This window comes from Lissotriton helveticus, chromosome 10, assembly GCF_964261635.1.
Source record: "Lissotriton helveticus chromosome 10, aLisHel1.1, whole genome shotgun sequence".
Lineage (NCBI taxonomy): Eukaryota > Metazoa > Chordata > Amphibia > Caudata > Salamandridae > Lissotriton > Lissotriton helveticus.
Window position 1 is genome coordinate 658,333,818 of NC_136071.1, and position 27,265 is coordinate 658,361,082.

At 45.9% G+C, this 27,265-nt stretch overlaps 1 protein-coding gene across 1 annotated transcript in view; it reads right to left on the minus strand.

Annotated features, from left to right (window-relative positions):
• Positions 1-17,028, minus strand: part of NDE1 (nudE neurodevelopment protein 1) — a 178,921-nt gene extending 161,893 nt beyond the window's left edge. The window contains exon 1 of the mRNA XM_078663189.1: positions 16,848-17,028. The gene's annotated coding sequence lies outside the window, so the exon portion shown is untranslated. The remainder of the gene's footprint in view (positions 1-16,847) is intronic.
• Positions 17,029-27,265: the final 10,237 nt, after the last annotated feature.

The window sequence follows — 27,265 nt, forward strand, 5'->3', positions numbered from 1 at the left end:
AGGGGCTTATGGTTGTGACCCCGAGGGTATTCACCAGGGTTGAAAAGGCAACATTTAGGGCCATTGCTTTCCCTCTGATAACTTCCTTTTGTGGCACATAGGAGCAAGTCCAGCTGAACATCGAAGCAGACATAGGTGGTTTATTCTTCTATTGGTGATCCTTTAAGTAGCCATTTGGCTTGCTGGAAATGTACTGATTTAGGAACGTTACCTTGACGCTGCGTGAATCGGCCATTTTGGCGTCTTTAGACGCCACTATGGCGTTCGATACTGTGGAATGGCCGTATTTATGGGCGGTGCTGACTAAATTTGGTTTTGGCTCGGAGTTTATTGGCTGGGTGCGGCTTCTTTATGCGGATCCCCTCGCTCAGGTAGTGGTAAATGGCCGCGTTTCTGCAACGTTTAATCTCGGGCGAGGTACCAGTCAGGGTTGCCCGCTGTCTCCCCTCCTGTTTGCGCTGGCGCTTGAGCCTCTAGCTGCGTGGATCCGTTGGGAACCCTCTATAAAGGGTATTTATTGGTCCCCGGAATGCGAAGATCGTATCTCCTTGTATGCGGATGACATCCTTTTGTATCTGACCTCTCCCAGAAAGTCCCTGATAGTGTTATGCGATGTTTTGATTTCCTTCGGTAAGAACTCTGGTCTGATTATCAACTGGGCGAAATCTTCTCTTTATGTACTTAGTGGTGATGTACCGGTTTTGCCGTGTGGCTGTCCTATCCGGATCGCACAGCAGGGGTTTAAATATCTTGGTATTTTTATTTCAATGGACCCCTTGATCCGATATGAGAAAAATCTCCTTCCCCCTTTGGAGCGGTTGCGACGAGATGTGGCGAATTGGCGGAAACTTCCCCTTTCGTTACTCGGACGTGCTGCCCTTTTTAAGATGATGTCCCTTCCTCGTTTTTTGTACGCCCTGCAAAATACCCTTGAGTTGGTTCCTGGTTGCTACTTCCGTATAGTTGAGTGTCTGCAGAGGAAATTGCTGTGGGATGGTAGGCCCCGGATTGCACTCGCCAAATTGACGCTCCCCTGGTACGACGGGGGTATTGCTCTTCCCGATATCAAAAGGTACAGTTGGGGGCCATCAACCATGGTACGTATTGCCCTGGGCCAAACCCAGGTTTTGCTATGGATAGGTGGTTACCCCCTGGAGGTAATTATTATAGGGCATTATACTCCAAATCGGTAGTGAGGTCTCTGACGGGGCCGACGCGGACAGCTGTGCGGGTTTGGCAGGACGCCACCAGCGCGTTGGGGTGGAAAGATCGCTTGACTTTGGCGACCCCGCTTTTTTGCTCAGATCGGCTTGGTAAACTGTGGAACACGAAGGGATTTGACAAGTGGGACCTCATTGGTATCTCCAGGGCGGGGGATCTCTGGGTTAAGGAGCAAGTGAAGTCCTTTGTAGCCCTGCAGGCCGAGTTCAAGCTGGGAGGAACGGAGTACTTCCGTTATGCACAGATCAGTCATGCACTCGATTTGGTCTTCCCTGGGGGGGGGGGGGGGGTGAAGATACCAAAGTCTACCCCGCTGGAGGACCGTGTTCTGGATGGCTATATACCGGATAGTACCATCTTCCTAGTGTATAAAAAACTGATTAACCATAGAGTAGACCTTTTGTTACTACTGCGAGATCAGTGGACTTGTGACGGTCTGGAACTAGATGATGAAGATTGGCAGTCCGCGATCTCCTCACCGAAGGAGGTCGCGATTCCGCTCGCCTGAGACTGGTCCAACTCAAAATACTACATAGAGTGTATGTCACGGGTCCCCGCTTGGTTCAGATGGGTTTTTCGGAGGAGGGTCTGTGTAGGCGGGGTTGTGGCCAGCTGACCACGTTTATGCACATCATCTGGGAGTGTGGGAAAGTAGCTGATTATTGGTGCAGGGTCCACAAGGTGCTTCAGGAAGTTACGGGTGTGGCACTTTTGCCTGAAGCCAGGCGTTGCCTGTTGAACGTTTGGGAGCCCACTGATCATAATGTAGCTCAAACGCAATGGGTAACCTTGGGAACAATGATTGCTAAACGCAATATTGCACAATTGTAGGGATCCCAGCGGCCTCCTACTATTGAGGGTTGGATAGACGACATGGATTGGTGTATGTTCAGGGAAAAGACTGTATATGTGGCTCGAGGTCGTCCCCGAAAGTGGCATAAAATCTGGTCCCCCTGGAATCGCTATAGAGGAGATATCTGCGTGCCACCTGAGACAGTTGTATTTGATGCCCCACTTTCCCCCTGATCTTGACTAAATAATATATTTGATGCCTCCTCTTCCTTCTTCCTCTCCCCCTCCCCCCCAATCATATCCTTTTTTATATTGTTGTCTATGTACTAACGGTCCGCCCTTGTACAGTCTATTTGCTTTGTGAAATTTATTGATACCTTGCTGTTTTCTCTGTTTATTTTTAATAAAAAGAAATAAAGAAATATTAAAAAAAAAAAAAAAAAGGAGGTTTGAGACCCATGGTATAGAACCACAATTTCCTAGAAACAATTCCTAGCTTTACGGAGCTCTATGCTTTCCCTTCCCACTCTGACTACCAGAGACATTTCACCAAACCTATAAACCATAAGGAACCAACAAAATCTGTGTCTTTGAAATCAGCAATTTCATCGCCTCCGCGTCTCCTCAAAGAAATCCATGCACCAAACATTATCAACATCAACAAAGCAACTCACACACAAAGCAATGTCTTTGGCTCGGTCTTCTTCATGTCTTTACTGAACCGCCATACCCACCTTAAGGCTCAGACCATTATGTCGTATCAACCTCCCCTCAAACACTCCACCCACTCTAGGTGAGCACTCTAAACACACAGAATACAGATACTTAAAAAACACACAAAAAAGTATTACCAGAAGAACAACAATACAGCATCACCGATTTAATTAGTCTATGTCACCATGGAATATCAACGTGAAAGAACACATGGACCGTGACCCAGTGAAGCTCTAGTCCTCAAACCCAAAGCCTAATATCGTGATACAAAGAAGCATTTACTGACAGAACATAGCCCACCTGAAATAGATGGCGAAAAATCACATCACCAAAACAACCAACCCAAAACTTCTCGCAACTTATAGAAAAATACAGAAAGCTACATCGCACGCATCAGAGAAGACTGCAATAAAAGAAAAGGTGTTCGTTGAACGCCGTGACTCGCGAAGGAACGTACTGTTTCCTCAACAGGACCCCGTACTCGGAGGATCTATTGGGAGCTCCGGATTGGATGGATACGTGTTTACAACTTCAGGACTGACTGTCCTTCACCCGGGATAATTGCCTTGTGCTAGACGCTTCACATTTGGAGACTTAATAATTTTTCTGCCTGAACAAATACGCCCACGCTTACCCATTGGAAGCTTGCAATTGATAAATTTTGCCCTGACGAAGTCTAGTGGTCTTAACGACCTAGACGAAACACGTGTTGGCGGTGGTTGTGGTTTTTTTCTTGTTAATATATGAAGATTGGACTCTATCAATTGAATGAAAGAAAAATCTTTTCATGAAGAATAAAATGAGGAGCACCTAAAATATTGGGACTTGATATCTCGAACTCATTTGAACTTTTTCCAGCTCAGGATCTTGTGCATGTCTGTATTGGTTAACTGTGGCCCCTCGGTGTCGCAGGTTTTGATTCTGGTGGGGTGACCAGAATCTGATCCTTGGAGCTTACTAAATATTGTGATTGTACTTATATTTCTTTTCCCAGCGCATGTTATCCCCTGTTCACCCCTCATTTTGCTGTTGCTGTTCCAAAGCCCACCTTACAGTAAAACCAGCCTCAGACCCAACCATGCCCTACTCACACCACAAACGCAAGGTCAGTGTTTTTTTTGTCAGTATGCAGAGAACATCAGATACCTGGCAGGCAGCACCAAGCAAATCGCCAATGTTCCTCCAATTACATCAAGTAATATTCCAGCGTGGACGCATGTCAACCTACACTCCATCCCAAACCTACGCTTTCTGTGAAAATTAACACATAGTAAGAGGATCATGAGCTATTTGCATGATCTTTACTCCTTGACATCAGAAGGCTTTTCTGGCTATCACTCAGTTTTAGTCCGATGTGCAAGGAAGTATGTTTCTTGTAAACAACAGTTAACGTTTAGGATTATGTGTCAAAGATGGAATCATTAACTTTGTATTCAGGGGTATAATTTGACTAAAAAATGGCATAGAAAGGAAACAATAGATTTGCCAGTAGACTTTTGATCAGGTAAGAGAATGAGGTGCAATAATACTAGATGTGTGGTTTGACCATGTAAGTTTACACAGAATGTATATTTAGACACGTTTTAATAGATAAAGTGATTTTTTCGTTCCAATTACAAAAATATCTGTCAAGTATTACAGTGAATCTGAAAAGAAAAGCCACTAAAAAATAGAGAACACGCAATAAGTAAACAAAAAGGAGGGTCAACTTAATGGATCGCTGACATGCGTTAAACAATACACGAGCTAAATAAAAACCGGTCTAACCACAAAAGCTTATACAAGAGTATTCAAACTAAGTCTTGAAGAATTGCCCTTTGTGATACTGTGTCACCCGACATACAACGGCACGCAGCAACTGCTTAGCTGGTATAATGTAAAGAACACACATCCACAAACTGTATTACTTCCTTTATTCTCAACCCTGCCTACTGGCAGGACAGCTAAAGAGAGAGTGCCTTACAAGATCAAGATTCCCCATCACCTTTTAGAATGTGTAAAGATGTTATGCATAGACACCTGTCGACTGTGAATGTATTAGTCTGTTAACATACTCCTGTTTTGCTGCAACTACGTCCTGCCTGTACATGTTCATATTATTGTAGGATGCAAATCTATAAATAAATAAAATAACATAAAAGATTCCCCATCAACTGCCCCCGAACTCTCTCACATCCCATTCATCGGCTGTTTCCTCCCCATTTCAATAGGGAAGGCTTCATGGAGTTTCTAGGAATCCTGGGGACTGCTTGAAAGTAGCCAGGAGTCTGTAGTTGGTGCCGGGAGGCCGCGGTAATTATCTGACTCCAGCGCTAGAAAATACAGAATGGCGTCTGTGCTGGATTGTAGCTGCAGTTGTGTGTTTCGAAGTGCTACTGCCCATTTTTGGAACGTACAATTACGGGGGTGCGCATGCCCGTGGGCCCCTGAAGGTGTCAGACTGCCGGGCGAGGAGCACCGCAAACAATGCGGGAGCCGCGTACGGGGAGGTCTCCCCTGCATCAGTCACAGCGGGTGAGGTGGAACCACAGGGCGGTGATTTTGAAAGGGAGCGGCATAGAGGGACCATAGCAGATGCCGTTTCAAACAATTAAATTGCAGATTTGGCAGCATAACGGACCCGCGCCTGACGGTGCCTGACCCTAAAATGGCGGCCCACCTCTCCACATTCAGGACTGAGATCATTTGCAGGGATCGTCACCGGGAACGTGGCAGCTGAGAACTGGCCCGCTGGGGTGATCCTGGGATTCCACACAAGAGGATCTTGTCCTGGGAGGTGTCGTGACCTGACAGTGGGGGTGTATGGTGTACCTCCCGGCGCATACGGGGAACATGACAGGAGGAAAAATGGGGCAGAGTTAACACCCAGAGTCTGGCTGTGCTAGATAGGAGCTACCAAGATGGCAGGGGCCTCACTGCAGGTGCTTGAGCCAGACGGAAGACCTGACTTCATGGCACAGTTCCACCTGCCCTTGAGCGCCCTCCTCTTTCCACAAGATGGAGCCCAGCATGACCTCAAGACCAACCCGGGGATCCAGCATGCTGCTTCCCCCACCACCGTTCCGGTCTTCTACCCCTATGGACATCTCCAACTCGGGGATCCCTCCAGACCCAAGACCACCACCCTTGAGTGCAACATCACTTAGCTGAACAATGGCAAGAATTTCCTGCTCTGTAAATATGTAATATATAATTGTCCAAGCCTAATCGCTGTTAAAATGTAATCCAGAGTGAATTTGCAATTTGTATATATATTTATCTCTAACCACTAGTATATGTAGTAGACCTTTGTACTTACTACCTTTCCTATGTGATTTTAGAGTTTATCTGTTTGTATCTCTTCCTTGAGTGACTTTACAACTTGGACATTTGCAATTTTTCCCTCCTTTCGCTCCACTTGTTCAGTTGCATTTTATTCCTGCTTATATCTCTTATGTAACTCATGTAATCCAAAGTCCTTCTGTAACGCAACGGGTTCTTTTGTAAAGCGCTCCGACACCTTTGGGTAATGTTTGCGCTGTATAAAATCGCTTTAAATAAAATAAAATCCTACATCACAATGGAACTCTCCACATTCCAAAACAGTGTGCAGCAACACCACAGTTTAAAATTAAATGTGTGGACTCCAGATTGTTATATTTCTTGTCTTTATCCAAACACAATTAAAACAGCGAGGCAGGGATTATCATTGAACTTGTAAGGTAAGGGCTGCCCACCAGGATCCAGTGCTTGTTCTTGAACTATCTGTTTAAAGTGCAAGCTAACATTAATGCTGGACTCTCGGGAAAGAATTAGCAATCAATAAGTAAATTGGCTTTTCCCTCTGCCATGAACGTTTAAGAGACGGTGCAATGCGACAAAAACACAACAGTGCGCTCCCACCGAGGAGTCGTTCTCCGATAGACAGGGCTCCCCATCTGCTCTGCATGTCCACAGCACGGTCACTGCCAGCTTTAGGCGGTTTCCTGTAGTGTAGGAGGCTTATGTGTCCACCGAAGGCACATTACTGAGTAAATATAACCTGGTCCATTTGCAGCTCACTGCCCTTACCAACCCCAGCTACCTACCCACTTAATTGCCCTACCGCAATGCCCTGCTTCTCTCTCATTCCACTTCCAGGTCACTAACTCTTTATGGATTTGCTCCCACACCACACAAACACCTTCACTTCAGCACCTGGACTGCAGTTCTAGGTCTCCTCATTCTTTATTCTCATGCAGTGCAGGCTCACCTTTCGCTCCTCTGCAGTCCTCGGTTTCTCTCCCTCCCCAAGATATTCTATTTCATATCTACTTAATGTCTCTTACTATGCAGCCCTCGATTTCTCACTGGAGTGTGCTCTCAAATGTGACTCTCAAGCTGCCAGACCACTGACCTGGGAATATTACTTAGGTACTTCGCTTTGTCACTCCAAGTACCTGCAGCTCGCTTCTCCTTGCTCCCTTCTCCCCTCTGAATTACACACCGAACCTTGTAGCAGGCGCATTTGCCCCCTCAACTATTTTCCCCTGTGTTAGCATGTATGTACTCCAGCATATACAGATTTCTGCATCAAGCTCATACTCGCCCCGAGCACTCTTTCTGTGAGGGCTTTGCTGCTTATAAACCAATTTTTGCTGCAGGTACGTTGACCGCCTGAACTGTTCGGGAACGCACGCTGTCATGTGTATGTTACCCAGAGATCACTACAGAGAATGTATGAAGCCTTTGGCCTTAGTTACTGACTCCAGACCCCATACCATTATGACAATGACACCCTGCTTGTGTTTATTATAAATACCCTAAATTTCTTGAAAGGTCTTTTGTTGCGGACTCCATAGCTCAGTGGGTGGATCTATCAGAGATCTGCTTGTGAACTAAAGGGCAGAGGTTTAAATTAGGGTGACCAAATTGTGAGCAGCAAAAATCGGAGCAGGGCGCCATAGATAGTGGGGTTGGGTAGTGTGGGGAAAACAAGAGCCACCCAGCTGCACATGAGAGGGAGGCACTACTTGTAGGGTGTGGATGTGAGGAGGACTCGTCCCTGTGCACGCGAAAGTGAAAGCTGTGACTGCATCAAAAGTGTGCACATTTAAAATACATACTGCAGAAGCAGAGCATCAAAAAGAACAAGCAGCAGCCCTCAGACAGACACAAAGCATCGGTGTGTGTGGAGGGCGCATGCATGATCCTACCCTACAGAGTGGGTGTGTTTGCTGCGGTGTTGCACATAGGGTGCGCGGTACCACAGAAGCTTATAGAAAGCACATGCACTGTACGGCACACAGGAGTTATGTGATGTCCTGCAGACATAAGCAGCAGAACGCCCTACTCAAGACAGAAGTTACAGGACCTCAGGGGTAGCACAGCACTTACTGTAGACTGGGGGCACACTGCATACAGCTGAACATCGCCGTCCTTCAGCCTGGGAGGTGCATAGTGCTGTCCTTCAACCTTTGGGGGCCAACACCACAAGCTTTAAGACACAATGTTGCCTTTAAAGCAGGGGGCGAATGTCTTGTCCGGAACTGGAGCGATGGCCACCTTGGAGTCTTTCTTTCTCGGAGCTCACATTAAAGAAGATTTTTATCGCATCGCGTGTGTGGAACCACGAGGAAGGCCACCGGCCTCAGTAAAAAATAGAGCGCTGTGTCCCTGAAGTGGACGCCGCGAAAATATAAAGTGAGCGTGGTGTCCCTAGTGGGCGCAGCGCTTATTAAAGTAATTAAAAAAAACATTGCGGTCCCCAAAGTGAAAGCGGACCGGGTATGTAACTTAAAAACAAGAACGGTCCTCAGCGAGACCTAAAAAGCTGTCGCCACGCCATTGTGCAAATAAAAAAAGAAAGTACTCACCCAGCAATTAGAAGGCACTGTGTCACGCCGCGGAATAAAAGATTCAATCCCGGTGGGCGTGGCCTAAAGCGGACAGGGTGGCAACCAGGAGGGTCTTAGACCCTCCTGTGCAGTGAACGAAGCATGTTTAGCATAATTAGTGACGAAAACCGACGCACACCGATACTATTTGCAGGCGGAGCGGACACACTGCTTCTGGAACAGTATTGATTCCAAGAAGCCCTCGCATGAGAGATCAGAGCATGTGCGCTGCTCACGCCAGGCGAGACCTAAAAAGTGAACTGCAACTGATGGTAAAGATTTCTTTGAAATCACAGAAATTCTCCTCGAGAGCCAGGGCGGCACATTCCAAAATGAAGCTTGTTGGTGTCTTGGATGTCCATGGGGTATCTGTGGTAAGGATAGTCACCAGAACTTCTAGGGAGGCATTCTGGGGGATGTTAGTATACAAGGCTTCGACATCTAATGTCACCAAGAGATCGATACCTTCTGGCTCTGTACAGTTCTGTATGAGGTTAAACACTTCTCCAGTGTCCTTCAGGTAGGTGGGAGTCTTCATCACAATGGGTCTCAGGAAATGGTCAGCGGAGCGGGGTGACACCCTCCTTGAGCCTCTCAGTAAATTCTGTGACACTACAGAGACATCCAAGACACAGAAAAGGTACATTTTGGAACGCACCGCCCTGCTCTCAAGGAGAATTTCTTTTAATTCAAAGGAAAACTTTACCGTCCGGTGCAGGGCACTTCTATGGGGAGCACCTTCGCTCCAAGTTTGGCCTGCCTTTATATACCTGACAGAGGTATATAGACGATATCTTTATTCTGGCAAGGGGAGTTTGACACCTGCACGGAATTCTGAAACTGGATGAACACGCTAAATCCCTTTCTATAGTTTACCAGTACTATCCAGACCAATCTATATGTAATGTAATGTAATGTAAGGGGTTATTTATATCGCGCAACTATCGCTCCAAGGAGCATCTTGGCGCCCACTTGTATGGCTGATCAGATAGAATTCTTACACTAGGAGTCTGGCAGTTGTGTCAGGTAGAGTAAAGATCCAGGTTTTTAGTTGTTTCCTGAATTCAATTTCTCTATCCAAGGCTCTTATGTGGGTGGGGAGTGTGTTCCAGGCTTTTGTGCCTAGCACCGCAAGGGACTTACCCCCACGGGTCTTAAGCCTGAATGGTTGAGCTGCCAGAAGATTGGCGTTGGTCGAGCGGAGAATTCGGGTTGGATGGTATCTGATGAATTTTTTCCGCAAATACAACGGTCCTAGTTTGTGAATTGCCCTAAAGGTGATGAGCAGGATTTTGAATAGACTTCTTTTAATAATAGGTAGCCAATGTAAAGCCTTAAGGGCTTCCGTCGCTGATGATCTCCTGGGCCACTTTAATACCAGTTTGGCCGCCGAGTTCTGCACCATTTGGAGCCTATAGGTAACCTCCTTGTTGGTACCTGCATATAGTCCATTACAGTAGTCAAGGTGGGATGTAACCAACGCCACCACTACTGTTTTCCTGGCCTCCAAAGGAAGGAGGTCAAAGACCTTTCTCAAGCTCTTTATAACACCAAAGCACGTACCTGCCACCTTCACTGCCTGATGCTTAAAGGACAGATTCCAGTCAAAGGTCACTCCCAGGTTGCGGGCCGTGGTGGCAGTATTGGGTGGTATTTCTGCTTTTTCAGGCCACCACAGTCTGGGTATGAATTCATTGTTTGGGCCCATCGGTATTATCTCCGTCTTCCCGGTGTTACATTTCAAATGGTTAGTCCGCATCCATTCAAAGGTTGCCGTGAGGCAGCCCTTGAGTTTCTCTTCCCAGACCTGGTTGTCTTTATCCATAGTCAGAATCAGTTGCGTGTCGTCGGCATAGGCTATAGCTTCTATGCCAAACGATGCAATTAAACTGATCAAGGGTGCGGTGTAAACATTGAACAATGTCGGGCTAAGACTGGAGCCCTGAGGTACTCCTGTCGCGAGTCTTCTCTCCCCAGAGTGAAATTCTCCTAGTGTCACCACCTGTCTCCTTCCACTCAGGAAGTTCTTGAGCCATTCGAGTACCACACCTGTGATGCCAAAGGTTTTCAGACGGTCTATCAGGATGACATGTGAGACCGTATCGAAGGCCGCCGATAGATCTAATAAAATCAGGACGGCCTTCTTCCCTTGGTCTAGGGCGGTACGGATGGTATCAGCGGTATGCAAGAGAGCAGACTCCGTTGAGTGCTGCGCTCTAAAACCAGCCTGGTTCGGATGCCATACTTCACTCTCCTCTAGGAACCTGGTCAGTTGTTGGTTGACCATAGACTCCGTGATTTTACATAGAGCAGGAAGTAGTGAGATGGGACGCAAATTGGATAATGTAGTGGGGTCAGGGAGCTGTTTCTTTTGCAGGGGTCTCACTGCTGCAAGTTTCCACTCTGGGGGGACATTAGCTGTGGCTAGGGAACTATTTACAATGTCGTTAATGACTGGGTTGATAACCTCCACAATAAGATGCAGGAGTTTAATAGGGATGGGGTCGAATGGAGAGCCTGATTTAGTGAGGAGTATAGCTCGTCGAGATTCCTCTAAACTGACCGGTTGGAAGCTCGCCAATTGTTTCTCCACCAGTCTCCCCTCTCCATTAACGTCATCACCGGCCGGGCTGGGGATTACAAAATCCTTTGTCAGGCCATGTACTTTTGCTTCAAAGTACTCGGCGATAGCCTCGCACAGAGTCTCTGATGGAGGAATTTCTTGTGTTAGAAAGTCAGGTTTATTAAATCCTCTGACTATGTTGAAGATGACTTTCTGTTTATTGTTTGCAGCCTCAACCGCCTTGCAATAGTAAGTTTTTTTTGCCAACTTAATATGTTCATGATATTTTTTCTTTGTGGCATTGTATTTGGTGCGTTCTATCATGCAGTAGTTCTTACGCCATCTGCGCTCTGCTCTGCGCCGTTCTCCTTGTCTTGTTTTGAGGTCCTGGTTGAACCATGGGGCGGACTGCTTCTTTTTTTCCCCTTTGGTCTTCCTGATGTTTCCCTGCCCTCCCATTCCTTTTAGCACATTCATCCATTCCTTGAACGTATTAGGGTCAGTATTCAATGATACTATCTTATAAGGTCTACATTCCGTTGCCAGTCTGGCAATGTCTGGGTGGGCCATTAGTTCCTTCCGCTCTTCGTGGGTGGACTGACTTTGTTGATCGCGATTTTTGCATTTCATATTATGTTCAAGCGTGAGAGTAAACGGTATGAGCGCATGGTCTGTCCATACCTGAGGTTTTGGATATTCGCATCTTAGAGTGCTTATGTTAGTCGCGATGCAGTCAAGCATATGTCCTGCATCATGAGTGGGCTGGTTACCATTAATGACTAAGCCTAGAACTTCCATGGTCTCCCTAAAAGATGCAGTCGCATTATCAGATCTGTTCTCTAGGTGAATATTTACATCCCCTAGGACCGTGAAATTGGAGTACTTTAATACCAAAGGGCTAAGTGCTCCTCCCACTGTTTCCAAGAAACCTTTACAGGATCCTGGTGGTCTGTATATCAGTGCCCCAGCAAAGGTGAAGGTATCATTGATTTTTATGCAGAAGCCCATTCCTTCTGCCTCTTTAAGTTCCTGCAGCTCTAACACTGAACATGAAAGAGTGTCCCTATAAATAACAGCCACTCCCCCTCCCCGTTTTTCTTCTCCTCTGTCTTTTCTAAGTATAGTATAACCTGGTGGCAGAGCCTGTACCACATCTGGGGTGCAGCCTGGTTTCAGCCAGGTCTCTGTAATACAGAGTAAGTCCAGATTTTCATCAAGTATAAGATCGTATATATACTGGGCGTGTCTGGGCATTGATCTAGCATTAATTAGGCCTCCGAATAGGAGTTTCCCTCGGGGTGTCTTATCCATGATGTGTGTCCAGGTGAAGGCGTGGCCACAGCACTGGCAATTTGCAGGGCCGGACCACACGGACGGATCCATCTTGTGTTTATCACAATCAGGCTCATATTGTAGGGAAAATAACTCTTGCCTTGTATATACCTTAATTTTAGGTTTTGGGTTAGCATACCTTGCCGTTGGCCCGTCCGAGACGCGGACGGGCGCAGACGGGCCGGACTCTGGCTCGACTCCGGCGCTCCCGCTGCGCGTTACCGCTGCACGTGGTCATGGCAGCTTTTTATGCACACCTCGTGCGCCGGCCTGAGCACTAGAGCGCTCGTCAAATGGCGGCGTCACAAGTGCCTACCTCCCCCCAAGATGTCTGCCGGGTATGTGGTGGTACAGCTAGTGGCCCGCTAAGCAGCGGTGAAGTTGCAATAATTTTTAGAGTGCAAGTCGGCCTAAGCAATGTCAGGTAAAACCAGGGGATAACAATTAAATAATAAAAACAAAAAGTGACAAAACGGGATTTTTTAAAAGTGACAGTGAAAATTTCACAAAGTCGAGCGCTATATCACACAAGTGCCTCAGCTGCCTAGCGCAATATTATCAGCCTGTTCCAAGCATACCCTTTATGGATCTACTAATTTCAAGAGAAGGAAGTAGGTTGTTTACTACCAACTACAAAAAAAAACACACCAACTGGAACTGTGTACATATATGTCAGAATGCACCTTGGGAGACCCAGACCACTATGTGGGGTCTCCCTCGTGTTAAGGGACATTATCCATGTGGGTCATGGACAGTCTCCCCCTTCACCCAGACAACCAAGACAATTGACATTGGGCTGCAAAAGCCATGGGAGCAGAGACATCATACAAATTGTAATACGACAAACTGTATTTACTTCATCACATGCCCTTGCGGTTTGACATATGTAGGTATGACTACAAGAATGGTCAAAACACGTATAAACAATCATTGCAGCACAACATTCTGTAAAAAAAATTAACACCAAGATGTGCTCTCACTTTCTTGAGTCAAACCATACCGTGGAAAGTAATAATGATTCTTTGCTTTCAATATAAAATGTTCCTAAAAAATGAAAGTAGGGAAAAAAACATTTAGCTAAACTACTGTAAAATTTCAGGTAACATTTCATTGCAGCGTCATTTAGTAAAATGTGTTGATGCATGCTAATATTTCGTAAAAATATTCATATTGGAAAATCAGTGTAACCAGTTTCAATACGATCATGGGAAACATAAAAAAAACAAGCTTAGGCAAAGCCAGTAGGTCTGAAATTGTTGGTCAGCTTTTTAGTTTTGGCAATGTGTGACTTGTTTTCGCATTGGTTTTTGTAAAACCTTATTGATGTGAGAGCTGACGTGCCCTCACAATTATAACAAACATTGGCAAAAGCAAAAATAGTTTTTGGTCTCAATAAAGCACACACTGCCACATTAGTTATTGGCACTGAACAAAACTACTTTGTGTGCTGATATGCTCCTTGTGAAAGAGCAGAATGCTGTCACTCACAGTGAAGCCAGCTGCTACCGAGAGAGAGAGAAAGAACTTTTAATAAACACAAAAGGTCATGGTTAACGCCAGACCAAATTAGGGGCCCAATAATTAAAGAAAATCTCAAATGTGCACCCTTGGTATATGTCCTTGCATTAAGCACAGCTATATGGCTTTCGTGAATTCACAAGAATTGGCAGAAGTAGGGCAAGAAATTGTACTCCTTAAAAATGTTTGTGAACTGCATTTTAGCATGAGCAAATATGCATGTGTAGATTTGCTCATGCGAAAACCTAAGTGTTTGCAAGTTCATTTCTCCTCCAACCACTTCTTCCCCAACTCTGGAAGAAGGTTTACGTTTGCCATTATCAAGAGTACATTTCCAACATTTCTCAATATGGGAAAAGATTAGAGAATTGTTGTTGAAAACCCTTAAAACATGCAAGTTAGTAGGTTTACTCTGACCGAAAAGGGCATTCCAACACTGGAACTATTGCTTACCACTACCTTCAGTCTCAGTATGTAGATCTGCCGAAACGTGACAACAAAGGGATTGCTAGTATTCAAACACTACTATGGTATGAGCCCTGTCATAATCAGAGAGGCTATATAAGAGCTCTTATATAATGAGATTGCTGCCCTAATTTGTCACCGCACTACATGGCACCAAAGGACAAATGGATTTTGTTACAGGACAAGTAGATTTATGAAGCAACTTGCCCCATGGACAAGTAGATATTTTAATAAATTTCACACCCCTGTTCTAGTATTAAAAATATCCTTTAAGACTTGTCCCACTGTATGTGTGCAGTACAGTGCAACACACATACAAAGTTTGAAAAAGATGGAGACATTAAAAGTTGCTCCACAGTTAAACCTGCTTTGAGGATACAATTTTTGCCTCAAATTTCTGTCTGTAAATGTTAGTATAGAGAGAATTACTTCACAACCTATGGGTGGGGGTATGGGAACGCCCATGTACCACCCATGGCATGCTCCCCTGATAGAAAGAGGTGCAAGGTAGGGCATGCTGCTATTTTGTGTTAATGTGGGCAACTTTCCCTCACAAATCATGATTTGCATTGAAAAGTAAATCCCACCACAACATTGTGTGCTGGGATTGCGTCACTTTTGTGATGCAAACTTATCGCTAAGTGTTAGTAAATCTGAATCAGAATTTCTAAACAGATACTTGTCAATATTATTAAGAGGCTTTATGTTCTTACTCCAAGCTAACACCTGGTTAATACTAAATGACCAATGCAGAGCAAATGTTTCTATACTGTGTAAAATCAGAAGACAATGAAGAAGCAAACGTGGTTTGGACATGAAACTAAGCATGCCAAATTTCTGTAGTCTTATTCCGGATTGTAAAGAAGATCTAAACTTGCTTGAACTGTTATTTAGGAGAGGTTCTTGCAGAGCGGTAAATCAGAAAATGTATAAAGACTTTAAATTTCAGGGGTGACAAAATTTCGCTGTGCCAATTTACCCAACTGCAAATTTGTGTTTATATCAAAATAATAGGTCACTTTTCGCTCTCTCTGCCGCACCAAATTGCAGCTATGTACACTGAAGCATATTTGAATCATGTATTTGAAATTCACGTGCCTCATCCAAGACCTCCCATGTAGGCCATCCAACATCCTTATAAACTATGCAGTCCAAAAGGGTGCCCAGAATTACAATGCAAATCAGAATATATTAAAGCAGTTTCTAGATTATTCAACACTATATAAATACAAGAGGACCAAACAACCACTTGACTGCTTCTACTCTGTAGCCATCACAAGTGGTGAGATGTGGATGCAGGCTTTTTAGATCTAGCAAGGTTGAGGACACCTGGTCAGGCCAAGGCTGCCGCCCCATTACCTTGTGAGGATTCTAGAAGACCGTCAGACAAGTGGGCCACTGGAGAAAGTGAGTGCCACCCTGTACTGTGATGTTAACATGCGACATTAGTCAGAGGCACGGCTAAGCACCGCAGGAGGATTTAATGAGAGGCGAAATAAAATTCACAGAGCCCAAGACCCAGGGGGAGCTCAACCAGCCCTTGGAACAAAGTAGGGGGGAGGTCCTTAAATGTCATGCCATAGAGTGTGTATAGATATATACATATATTCGAAAAGAGAAGTGAATATGTTCACGAGTGTGAGCATGTACTGCTATTTTTCACTCCTTAAAATGTGGTCTTCCTAGTTATAGGCTACTAAACAGAATGCTTCCTAGACGGTTACAAAGGATACCAGACTGTAAAGTCTATCAATTCACAAAGCCGTGACATTTCCACCCCAGAGACATCGCAGTACAATGCCTATGAAATTCAACCACCCGTTCTTTATATATTTGTTTTAGGTCGAATACGCTTCTGGTGTCCGTGGTATAGGCTGGAGTTTCATGGAAGGTCATGGAAGGCTCCATACCGACACCACTTCGAGAGCCAGGGGTGCGTACACGAAAATGAGTGGATTTGCGCCTCTACGGGCTTCGGTGCCTCATGCCTGTTAGGTTGTAAAGTGTAGGCTTAACAGTAGGGTCTTGAACGAGTCTCTGTGTTGAGTCTGGCGAGTATTTTATGTGTCCCGTTGGTGAAGCGGTCAACGGCATGCCTGGCTGGATTTTAAGTCTACGGGGCGGTGGCATTAAGGAAGGAGGCAGCTATACTTATTAGTGTCTAAGGCCATCGGGAAAGGGTTGTGTATTTCCACGTCCACGAACGCCGGGAGAAGAATCAACGGGTTGCCGAGTACATGTTGTTTCATGGACCGGCCCCAGCTGATGAGAATAGAATCGCTGAGCTTTAAATTCACTTCTGAAGGTTAGGAGCAGTAGTGAGTGGGTGTTTGCTGTGTCCTTTCTGCAGGAGGTAAATATTATTATAGTTTATATCTCTGACTTACCGTCCTCGAGCTGCTCCTTCTCAGTGTTATGCCCATGTGAGTCTCCCTTTGACTACGACATCGGCGTTCGGACCACTCCGAGCCCAGTGAGTCAAGCTGTGGGGGAGGAGACTGAGCGGTGAGAATTGCCTCGCCTCCTCTCGGGCGCGCGCGCGCTCTTCTCCCCTCTATTATGGTAGCTGATCTCCATGTTAGGACCAGGCGGAAATCGGCCTCCGATTCCCCGCCCAACTACGTTGCCTGACTACAATAACAACATTTGAAAAATGAAAGGCGCAGCGCGGCATGTCGGTCGTCAAACTCAATGTTTTCAATATTTTACGCATTTAGTAACCAGAGCAGCATATCGCATGTGCAGTGCTGCTTATTAAAAGCATAAAATATTGTAAAAATAGAGTTTGAAGAACTGCGCTTCAAAGAAATAATAAAAACAAGCATTTGCAATAGGTCTCGCATTTGCGAGAGACTTTAAGCTATTAGCATTGCAAATGATAATGCCTTTTGTTTGTTTTACAAACCAAAGCATAAATAAAAGACATTGTCATTTACAATGCCAAAAGCTCAAACTCACGTAAATGCGAGACCTATGCATTGCACACGTTTGTTTTTATATATCAACGGTATTGGAAGAGTGCTGATAATCCACTTTCTTGTCATTTCAAAATCCTTGGTTACAGATGTGATCATTGCCACATGATAGGGCGTACGGTATTTGTATATTTGAGGGATGTTAATCCCTTATAAGAGCTCTGCCTTGTTGCCGTGGTATTGATGTGGATGCAGCGGTCAGATATGGCCAAGGGTTGTTAGCCAGGGTTGAGCAATGAGTGAGGAGAGGTAAAAGTCATACTCCTAGGGTAGTTCAGAGTCCGGTCTAAATAGGAGGTAAAACCTCAATCTGGTCGTTGGCTGTAGAGTAGTATAACAAAGTATTTATTTATTTATTTATTTAGTTGTGCGTTTTTATATAGCGCGGACTTTACCCGAAGGTGTCAGTTCTGCTCTATCTCCACCAAACCACAGACAGGACAGCAGTCATAGACCTAAAATGATTTTATCGTCATTAAGATTCCCTACTGTGCAGAATACTTGTAGAAGGGATCTTTTCAGTGGTCGAAGTGGGGAAAAAAAAGTAGGGGAACTGTGGGCGGAGAATCGGGGGCGGGAATAAACAGAGGATTGCAAAACATACCAATTTTTTGTACGTTTGGCATTTCACTGACCAGTTACAGCTTGTAACGTTATTTATTTATTTTTAAATCGATAAACATGTTTATTTGAGGTTTAATATATAAGTTGTTTACATTTAATTCATTTACAATGTGGGACATGTTACCAATCACAGAAAATTACAAATACGCTTATAAGTGGAATCATAAGCCATTTGTTTCCTAGTCTTCTTATTTAACGTAACCAGGTTCGGGTCTGGCAGGAGTCTCAAGCATCCTTTGATTCTGGGCAAATCACTTAATCTCCTTTTGCCTAAAAAAGCAACAATTTGCAATGCAATAGGCCTCACATTACTGAAAGTTTGAGCTTTTGGTGTTGCATTATTATTTGCAACGCCAATAGGTCAAACTTCCAGTAATGCGAGACCTACTGCATTCCAAATGCTTGTTTTAATAGACCACATCCCTAAACACAGACAAGGTACACATTAAAAAAAATAACAAAAAAACGGCAGATAAGCCATTCGACATTTTCCGGTTATTGAAATAAAATGCACCAGGTATTTTATTTTCCCAACTTACTTGATGTTTGTGGAGTTCAGAAGCAGTCTAGGCTCCTCTTGCAGGCCCCGGTACAGAGAAAAGAGCAAAGCTGTAAAGGAGGGGCCAGGGACCTTTGGGCAGGCACAGAGAACAATTTCCAGAAGAGGCTGGTGGGGCTGGGTCTTCTACAGCAGCCGCTGTCCCCCTATTTTTCAGTTATGGCTTGGTGGAGAGCAGATTTACAGCAAGTCACAAAGTCCTCAGTGAAGCCCTGCCTGGCATTAGCAGCGCGCATGTGCTACACTCGCCATGCGAGGGCCTTTTGGAATCGATACGGTTTGAGAAGGGAACTTTAGGCAACGCCCTTCTTTTTAATTGGCTTGCGTCAGCGTTTATGTTATACGCTGGCACGTGATTGGCAATCAGGCTTTTGGGTTACTGCCTTGTCCACTTTAAGCACAGCCCATTTGGACAGCCCGACACTATCTTGATTGCACTGCTCTCGTCATGCGAGGGCCTTTTGGAATCAATACGGTTTGAGAAGGGGACTTTAGGCCACGCCCTTCTTTTTAATTGGCTTGCGTCAGCGTTTATGTTAAACGCTTGTGCGTGATTGGCAATTGGGCTTTTGGGTTACCGCCGTGTCCACTTTAAGGACGGCCCATTTGGACCGCCGACACCATATTTGTTCCCGTGACTTGGGAGGGTTCGGTGTGAATGTTGATGTCACAGCCCTGCACGTGGAGTGCACTATCAGAAATGGAGAAAGTATGTGCCTGTCATAAACCTGCAGAATAGGCAATTATCCAAGCCGGTCTTGCATGGGTGTGTTCTATTTCTCTCTATACTACCTTGATCTTCTTCTGCTTGCTTTGACCCAGGAGCTACATTTTCCTAAAAAAGTTCTCACCACCATCATGAGAATATGGGATGCGCTGGGTGCTAAAGCTGTTTGTCCTGCAGTACGTCATGCACAGCATATAAATTCTTCAACTTGCATTATCACGCCAGCTTCACGATAAGTTAGTTCTGCAGCAATAGACGTTCGATAGCTCGGCGATCCATCTTGTTTGGGTTGCATATGCGCCTTCGGGTTTCGATTCAAACTGGAAATGCCTGAAAGACTGGCTGCCAATCAATATATGAGCCTGTTGAGCAGTGGAAGGGAGAGAGATACAGCAGGTCGGGACACCTACAGGTAAACCAGCAGGACTAGTGGACCGTGCCCCTGCAACTCGGTCATTAGAAAGGTTAGAATAGTGCTGGGAATTGGTCGCCGTACACCTATTTTTGAGTTCTTTTCAGCTTGGGTAAATATGAGCTTCTCCTTATCGCTGTACAGAGGTTCATTAATTAGGTCGTTAGAGAAAATGTGCTGTTCAAACAGAGGAATTGCGGTGGCAAGTGTAATGATATTTCTGAAGTAGCCTGTCTCTTCAGTAAAGGGATCAGTGGACTCATTAAGCTAAGCATTGGTCGTTGTTGGAGAAGAAGCATTGACTGCATTAGATCTGCGACCACGGAGCTTCTAGACTGACCCGACACCCAACCTATCCATGTCTAGTCATAACAACTACTATGATATCCCCAGGTATTGTTGCCAGTGCAGCACCGCCTTATACATTTGAGTGGGAGGATATGGGTAATGTAGGATGGAGTCAGTGACAGTCTCTGGGCTGTATGTGCAAATGCTAATATTTACATATTTAACCACCCAAAAATTAACAAACAGAGGAGAAACGTTGTAACACAACTCTTCCGGTTTACTTATTGATGTAACAATCAGATCTTATTTTATGATATTGGAGGGTTACACAGAATCCGCTCATGAGATGCTTGTTTGGATTGGGATATAGTACTTTATAGAGTTTATGAAATGTAATCGGTTTATCGTTAGCGAAAAAGCAGAAGACGGTTCATTGTCTGCAAATACTTAACTATAGAGAGTTTGACTATGATGCTTTAAACAAAAAAAATCTGCAGTTGAACCGTGCAACTGTGTGCACTTCATAGAGTCCTATGCTCTTTATCATCGTTTAATACTCTGTTACACATCGTACGTAATAGATTGGGATAAAAATATATATACAAAACTGTGCATTATGGGCATAATGCTGCATTTCTTAAGGAGTTGAGATTAATTTATGCGTTTAAAAAAGCACACTTGCGTGACTGACTACAGGTGAGGCATAGCATCCGATATCTTTGTCCACTAATGCAAGAAGAACCATTGATGGACAGAATGCAGAACAATGTCATACATTCACCAGAGTACAAAGATCTGGACCGAAATCCATAGTTTTTTTGCTTACCATGCCATTCCAGTTTGGACCCAGCCATATGCAAATCAGTCTTGACCCTGCGCCCAATGGGGAGAGTCCAGCCCGAATTGCCAGGCCAGGTCCTCCCTGGACTGGAAACAAGCATCCTAGAACCGGTTTCGGGGTTTCACCCCTCTTCAGCCAGGATAGCCTCATTCCCTTTGGTATCGCTTTGTTTGCCCTAAGTTAGCAGGGTACGCCCAGACATGGGTCCCTTGCTCACTTTGCCACTGGATTCAAGCTAGCCTGGCTGATGACAGCTGATTAGCCAGAAACCGGTCCCAGGATGCTTGTTTCCCGTCCAGGGAAGACATGGCTTGCCAGTTCGGGCTGGACTGTTCCCATGAGGCACAGGGTCAGACTGATTTGTATTATGCTAATAAACAACAAACTTAGGGGTCTAATTAGAAATCACGGTGTGATTCTATGCTTTTGAAATCATGTCAATAGTACATGAGGACAAACACAGCAAAACCAACAAACCATACCACCAAAAGTGAAGCGCCAGTAAACGTGAGTCACCCCTAGTTAAGGATTCCCATCAAAAGTCTTGTATGGATCAATATTCTCATTTGGTAGTCCTTATCGGGTATCGTGTCTCTTGATCATTGAGACCGGCATACCCAGACAGCCAGTTCGGGGTAGCGACCCACAATCACTCGGTACTACCACATGATGTTGATACGATGGGGAGTGCAGTGCAAAAGCAAAAAAAGTGGTGATTTAAAAAAGGATAGGGAACTTAACACAAACCAGTTTTAATGAACGTTAGCCCCTTCCCCTTTAAAAACAAGAACAGTGTAACATCATCAACGCAGTCCACACAAATAGCTGCGAGGAGACCAACATGTTTCAGCCCCAATGGGAAGATTCCCCAGGCTTTCGTCAGGGTCTCTGTTCTAAATACATGCTACTGCTTATAAGTGAATAAAGTGTGAAAAAACTATACAAAAAACACACAAGTGAAAACCAGTAAAGGATATAATTTTCCTTCAACTGTATCAACTCCTCTCTTCGGCACCTGGTCGACTTAGTACTGTATGTTGGGGACAAACATACCGGTGAATCACGATCAGTAATCATGGTCTGCTAAAAGAGATACATAGTTCCTCAAATATATACAAATTCATTACTCACCCAGGGTGTTCGGGGAGTGGACCTCGCCTCTTCCTGGACCTGGCTCAGGATATGTGAGACCCCGCTCTACAATAACAGAAACCGGCTCCGTAAATACAAAGGGCAGAGTGATCAAACAATGATCTACTCTGGCACTATAAACATTACGAAGTCAAAAAGTCTTCTGTGCATGGAGTACACTTACATCTATCAAAACATTACCATTACAACCAGCTATCCAAACCCTTGTTAGCCACAAACTAAAAAGCCATTGGTGTGATAGTCATTAAGCTAAGAAGTCAAATGATGACAGCCTTGACCCAAGACAGTTGAGAGAGGTAGAGATATATGTCCTACCTGTCCGTCGTTGTCTCAGGATGTAAGACTGAGTCAGGGGGAGGCACCGGACCTCCTTCGTTCTCTCTACTTCATTAGTCTGGTCTAATGAAATGAACCAATCGGTGCCTGTAGGGGAGGGGCAGGGCCGAGAGGCTGAGTTCGATCTTATTACCCAATGACATATTTTTCAGCATCTACTAGTATAAGATGTAAATTGGAGACCGGGAGGGAACCGGGTCTGTGTCACCGACTGCCTTCGGTGTTTGGGAGACTTGCGCGCGTAATCTCGCGAGACTAGCGCGTCGGAACTACAGGATGACGTCACGCGTCAGTCTCATGTAGTTTATTCGTACCGTTTATTGGGACATGTTTTCAGACTCTGAGAGAGATTGTATGCTAAGTTGATTACAGCGACTTTCGCCCACATGAAACTACCTTTCTATGGATTACGTCGTCATCTGGTAGTTCTTCCACTGCTCGCAGCGTTCGTTTCCGGCTGTTGATGGCGGAAACGGTACGAATAAACTACACGAGACTGACGCGTGACGTCATCCTGTAGTTCCGACGCGCTAGTCTCGCGAGATTACGCGCGCAAGTCTCCCAAACACCGAAGGCAGTCGGTGACACAGACCCGGTTCCCTCCCGGTCTCCAATTTACATCTTATACTAGTAGATGCTGAAAAATATGTCATTGGGTAATAAGATCGAACTCAGCCTCTCGGCCCTGCCCCTCCCCTACAGGCACCGATTGGTTCATTTCATTAGACCAGACTAATGAAGTAGAGAGAACGAAGGAGGTCCGGTGCCTCCCCCTGACTCAGTCTTACATCCTGAGACAACGACGGACAGGTAGGACATATATCTCTACCTCTCTCAACTGTCTTGGGTCAAGGCTGTCATCATTTGACTTCTTAGCTTAATGACTATCACACCAATGGCTTTTTAGTTTGTGGCTAACAAGGGTTTGGATAGCTGGTTGTAATGGTAATGTTTTGATAGATGTAAGTGTACTCCATGCACAGAAGACTTTTTGACTTCGTAATGTTTATAGTGCCAGAGTAGATCATTGTTTGATCACTCTGCCCTTTGTATTTACGGAGCCGGTTTCTGTTATTGTAGAGCGGGGTCTCACATATCCTGAGCCAGGTCCAGAAAGAGGTGAGGTCCACTCCCCGGACACCCTGGGTGAGTAATGAATTTGTATATATTTGAGGAACTATGTATCTCTTTTAGCAGACCATGATTACTGATCGTGATTCACCGGTATGTTTGTCCCCAACATACAGTACTAAGTCGACCAGGTGCCGAAGAGAGGAGTTGATACAGTTGAAGGAAAATTATATCCTTTACTGGTTTTCACTTGTGTGTTTTTTGTATAGTTTTTTCACACTTTATTCACTTATAAGCAGTAGCATGTATTTAGAACAGAGACCCTGACGAAAGCCTGGGGAATCTTCCCATTGGGGCTGAAACATGTTGGTCTCCTCGCAGCTATTTGTGTGGACTGCGTTGATGATGTTATACTGTTCTTGTTTTTAAAGGGGAAGGGGCTAACGTTCATTAAAACTGGTTTGTGTTAAGTTCCCTATCCTTTTTTAAATCACCACTTTTTTTGCTTTTGCACTGCACTCCCCATCGTATCAACATCATGTGGTAGTACCGAGTGATTGTGGGTCGCTACCCCGAACTGGCTGTCTGGGTATGCCGGTCTCAATGATCAAGAGACACGATACCCGATAAGGACTACCAAATGAGAATATTGATCCATACAAGACTTTTGATGGGAATCCTTAACTAGGGGTGACTCACGTTTACTGGCGCTTCACTTTTGGTGGTATGGTTTGTTGGTTTTGCTGTGTTTGTCCTCATGTACTATTGACATGATTTCAAAAGCATAGAATCACACCGTGATTTCTAATTAGACCCCTACGTTTGTTGTTTATTAGCTTATTCCTGCGGGGGATAATACTTAGGCTTGGTCTCTAAACATCCCTCTAGCCCTACAATACTGTGTGGTTTTTTCGTGATTTGTATTATGGTCATGTCTGATCTGGGGTGGTGGAGTGAGCTAAATAAGGATGGTGGATTAAACCCAGATCAGTTGACTGGGGGTGAGTTTTTGATTTGCTCAAACGCTCCGTCCATCATCCCCTTTGGTATCGCTTTATTTACCCTAAGTTGGCAGGGTATGCCCAGACGTGGGTCCCTTGCTCACTTTGCCACTGGATTCAAGCTAGCCTGGCTGATGAGGGCTGATTAGCCAGTAAGATTCCCAGGAGGCTTGTCTCCGGTCCAGGGAAGACATGGCTTGGCAGTTCGGGCTGAGGTACAGGGTCAGACTGATTTGCATATGGCCATGTCTGAACAGGGGTGGTGGAGTGAGCTAAAGAATGATGATGGATTAAACCCAGATCAGTTGACTGGGGGTGAGTGTTTGATTTGCTCAAACGCTCTGTCCATCATCCCCTTTGGTATCATCTTTGTCCACTAAGACTGTTCAAAACCTGCCTTGGACCTTAGTTAGTACACATTTTCATTATAGCTAGGCTCAGTATTTTTGCATATATTGAGTGAGCTTTGCATTATTGAGGGGCAGTTTTGATACATGTCAACATTTGTGGTTACACTACCTGATCCAGACCCGCTTGATCAAGGACCTTTGCCTCTGCTACTCCCTTATATTGGATTAAGGCCAATAGCATTTCATACCCTTTTGTGGAAAAGTGAACAAATTAGACATATTTATGACCCGGTGATACCAGCTATTTGGTAATTATCTGTACGTTCAACTATGGTTTCTGGCTTGCAAAATGATGACAAAATTAAGAGTTTTATTTGCTCAAGTGGAATCTTTCCTAGGGTGTACGGTGAATCAGGCCTGTGTCTATGATAATCCAGCGCTAACTCTTAAATTCCACATAAATGTGATGAAGTTATATTGAAAAAACTTATATCTGTGCCTTTGGAGATGTGTGAGATTTACGTCTGATTTTTAATCAATCAATCAATCAATCAATCAATCAATCAAGTCATTTATAGAGCGCACTACTCACCCGTAGGGTCTCAAGGTGCTAGGTGGGGGGGGGTGCCGTTACTGCTCGAACAGCCAGGTCTTGAGCTTCTTCCTGAAGGAGAGGTGGTCTTGGGTCAGGCGCAGGTCGGTCGGGAGTGAGTTCCAGGTCTTGGCGGCCAGGTAGGAGAAGGACCTTCCTCCTGTTGTCGCTCTTCGGATGCGGGGGACGGCGGCGAGGGCGTGGCTGGTTGATCTGAGGTGGCGCGTGGGAGTGTAGAAGTTGATTCGGTTGTTGAGGTAGCTCGGGCCTTGGTCGTGTAGGGCTTTGTGCGCGTGGGTGAGGAGACGGAAGGTGATTCTTTTGTTGACGGGGAGCCAGTGCAGGTCTCTCAGATGTCCGGAGATGTGGCTGTTTCGTGGGATGTCGAGGGTGAGTCTGGCTGAGGCGTTCTGGATCCGCTGGAGTCTCTTCTGGAGCTTGGCGGTGGTTCCGGCGTAGAGGGCGTTGCCGTAGTCCAGTCGGCTAGTGACGAGGGCCTGGGTGACAGTCTTCCTGGTCTCGGTGGGGATCCACCAGAAGATCTTCCGTAGCATGCGCAGGATGTTGAAGCATGACGAGGAGACGGCGTTGACTTGTCTGGTCATGGAGAGGGAGGAGTCCAGGATGAAGCCCAGGTTGCGTGCGTGGTCCGTCGGTTTGGGTGCGGTGCCCAGGGCGGGGGGCCACCAGGAGTCGTCCCAGGCGGAGGGCGAGGAGCCCAGGATGAGGACCTCCGTCTTGTCTGAGTTCAGTTTCAGGCGGCTGGTCGTCATCCATTCGGCTACCTCTCTCATCCCTTCGTGCAGGTTGGCTCTGGCGGCGGCGGGGTCGTTGGTCAGGGAGAGGATCAGCTGGGTGTCGTCGGCGTAGGAGATTATGTTGAGGTTGTGTTGGCATGCGATGGCCGCGAGGGGGCTCATGTAGACGTTGAAGAGGGTGGGGCTCAACGAGGATCCTTGAGGGACGCCGCAGATGACTTCGGTGGCCTCTGACTTGTACGGTGGTAGGCGGACTCTCTGTGTTCTTCCGTTGAGGAAGGAGGTGATCCATTCCAGTGCCTTCTCCTGGATTCTGATGTTGCCAAGGCGCTGCACTAGGGTGCGGTGGCAGACAGTGTCGAAAGCCGCGGAGAGGTCCAAGAGGATGAGGGCCGCTGTTTCTCCGTTGTCCATCAGGGTTCGGATGTCATCGGTGGCAGCGATGAGGGCGGTCTCGGTGCTGTGGTTGGCTCGGAAGCCAGACTGTGAGGGGTCGAGGGATCCATTCGTCTCGAGGAAGGCGGCCAGCTGTTTGTTGACGGTCTTCTCGATGACTTTGGCCAGGAACGGGAGGAGCGAGATGGGCCGGTAATTCTTGAGTTCGGTGGGGTCTGCTGTAGGTTTCTTGAGAAGAGCGCTGAGTTCTGCGTGCTTCCAGCTCTCTGGGAAGGTGGCGGTGTCGAAGGAGGTGTTGATAATGTCCCGCAGGTGGGGTGCGATGACAGCGTCGGCCTTGTTGAAGATGTGGTGAGGGCAGGGGTCAGTCGGAGATCCGGAGTGGACGGAGTTCATTGTGCGGATGGTGTCTTCGGTGCTGATCGGAGTCCAGGTGCGGAGGGTGGTGGTGGGTGGCGTTGCTGCGGTTGTGGCGTGCGTTGGTTGGATGCTGAAGCTGTTGTGTATGTCCGCGATCTTGTTGTGGAAGTAGGACGCGAGGGAGTTGCAGAGGTCTTGCGACGGGGTGATGTTGTTGTTTCCGGCGTTGGGGTTGGAGAGCTCTTTCACGATGTTGAAGAGTTCCTTGCAGTTGTGTGCGTTGTTGTCCAGACGGTCTTTGTATGTATTTTTCTTGGTGGCGCGGATCAGTTGGTGGTGTTTCCGGGTGGCGAGCTTGAGGGT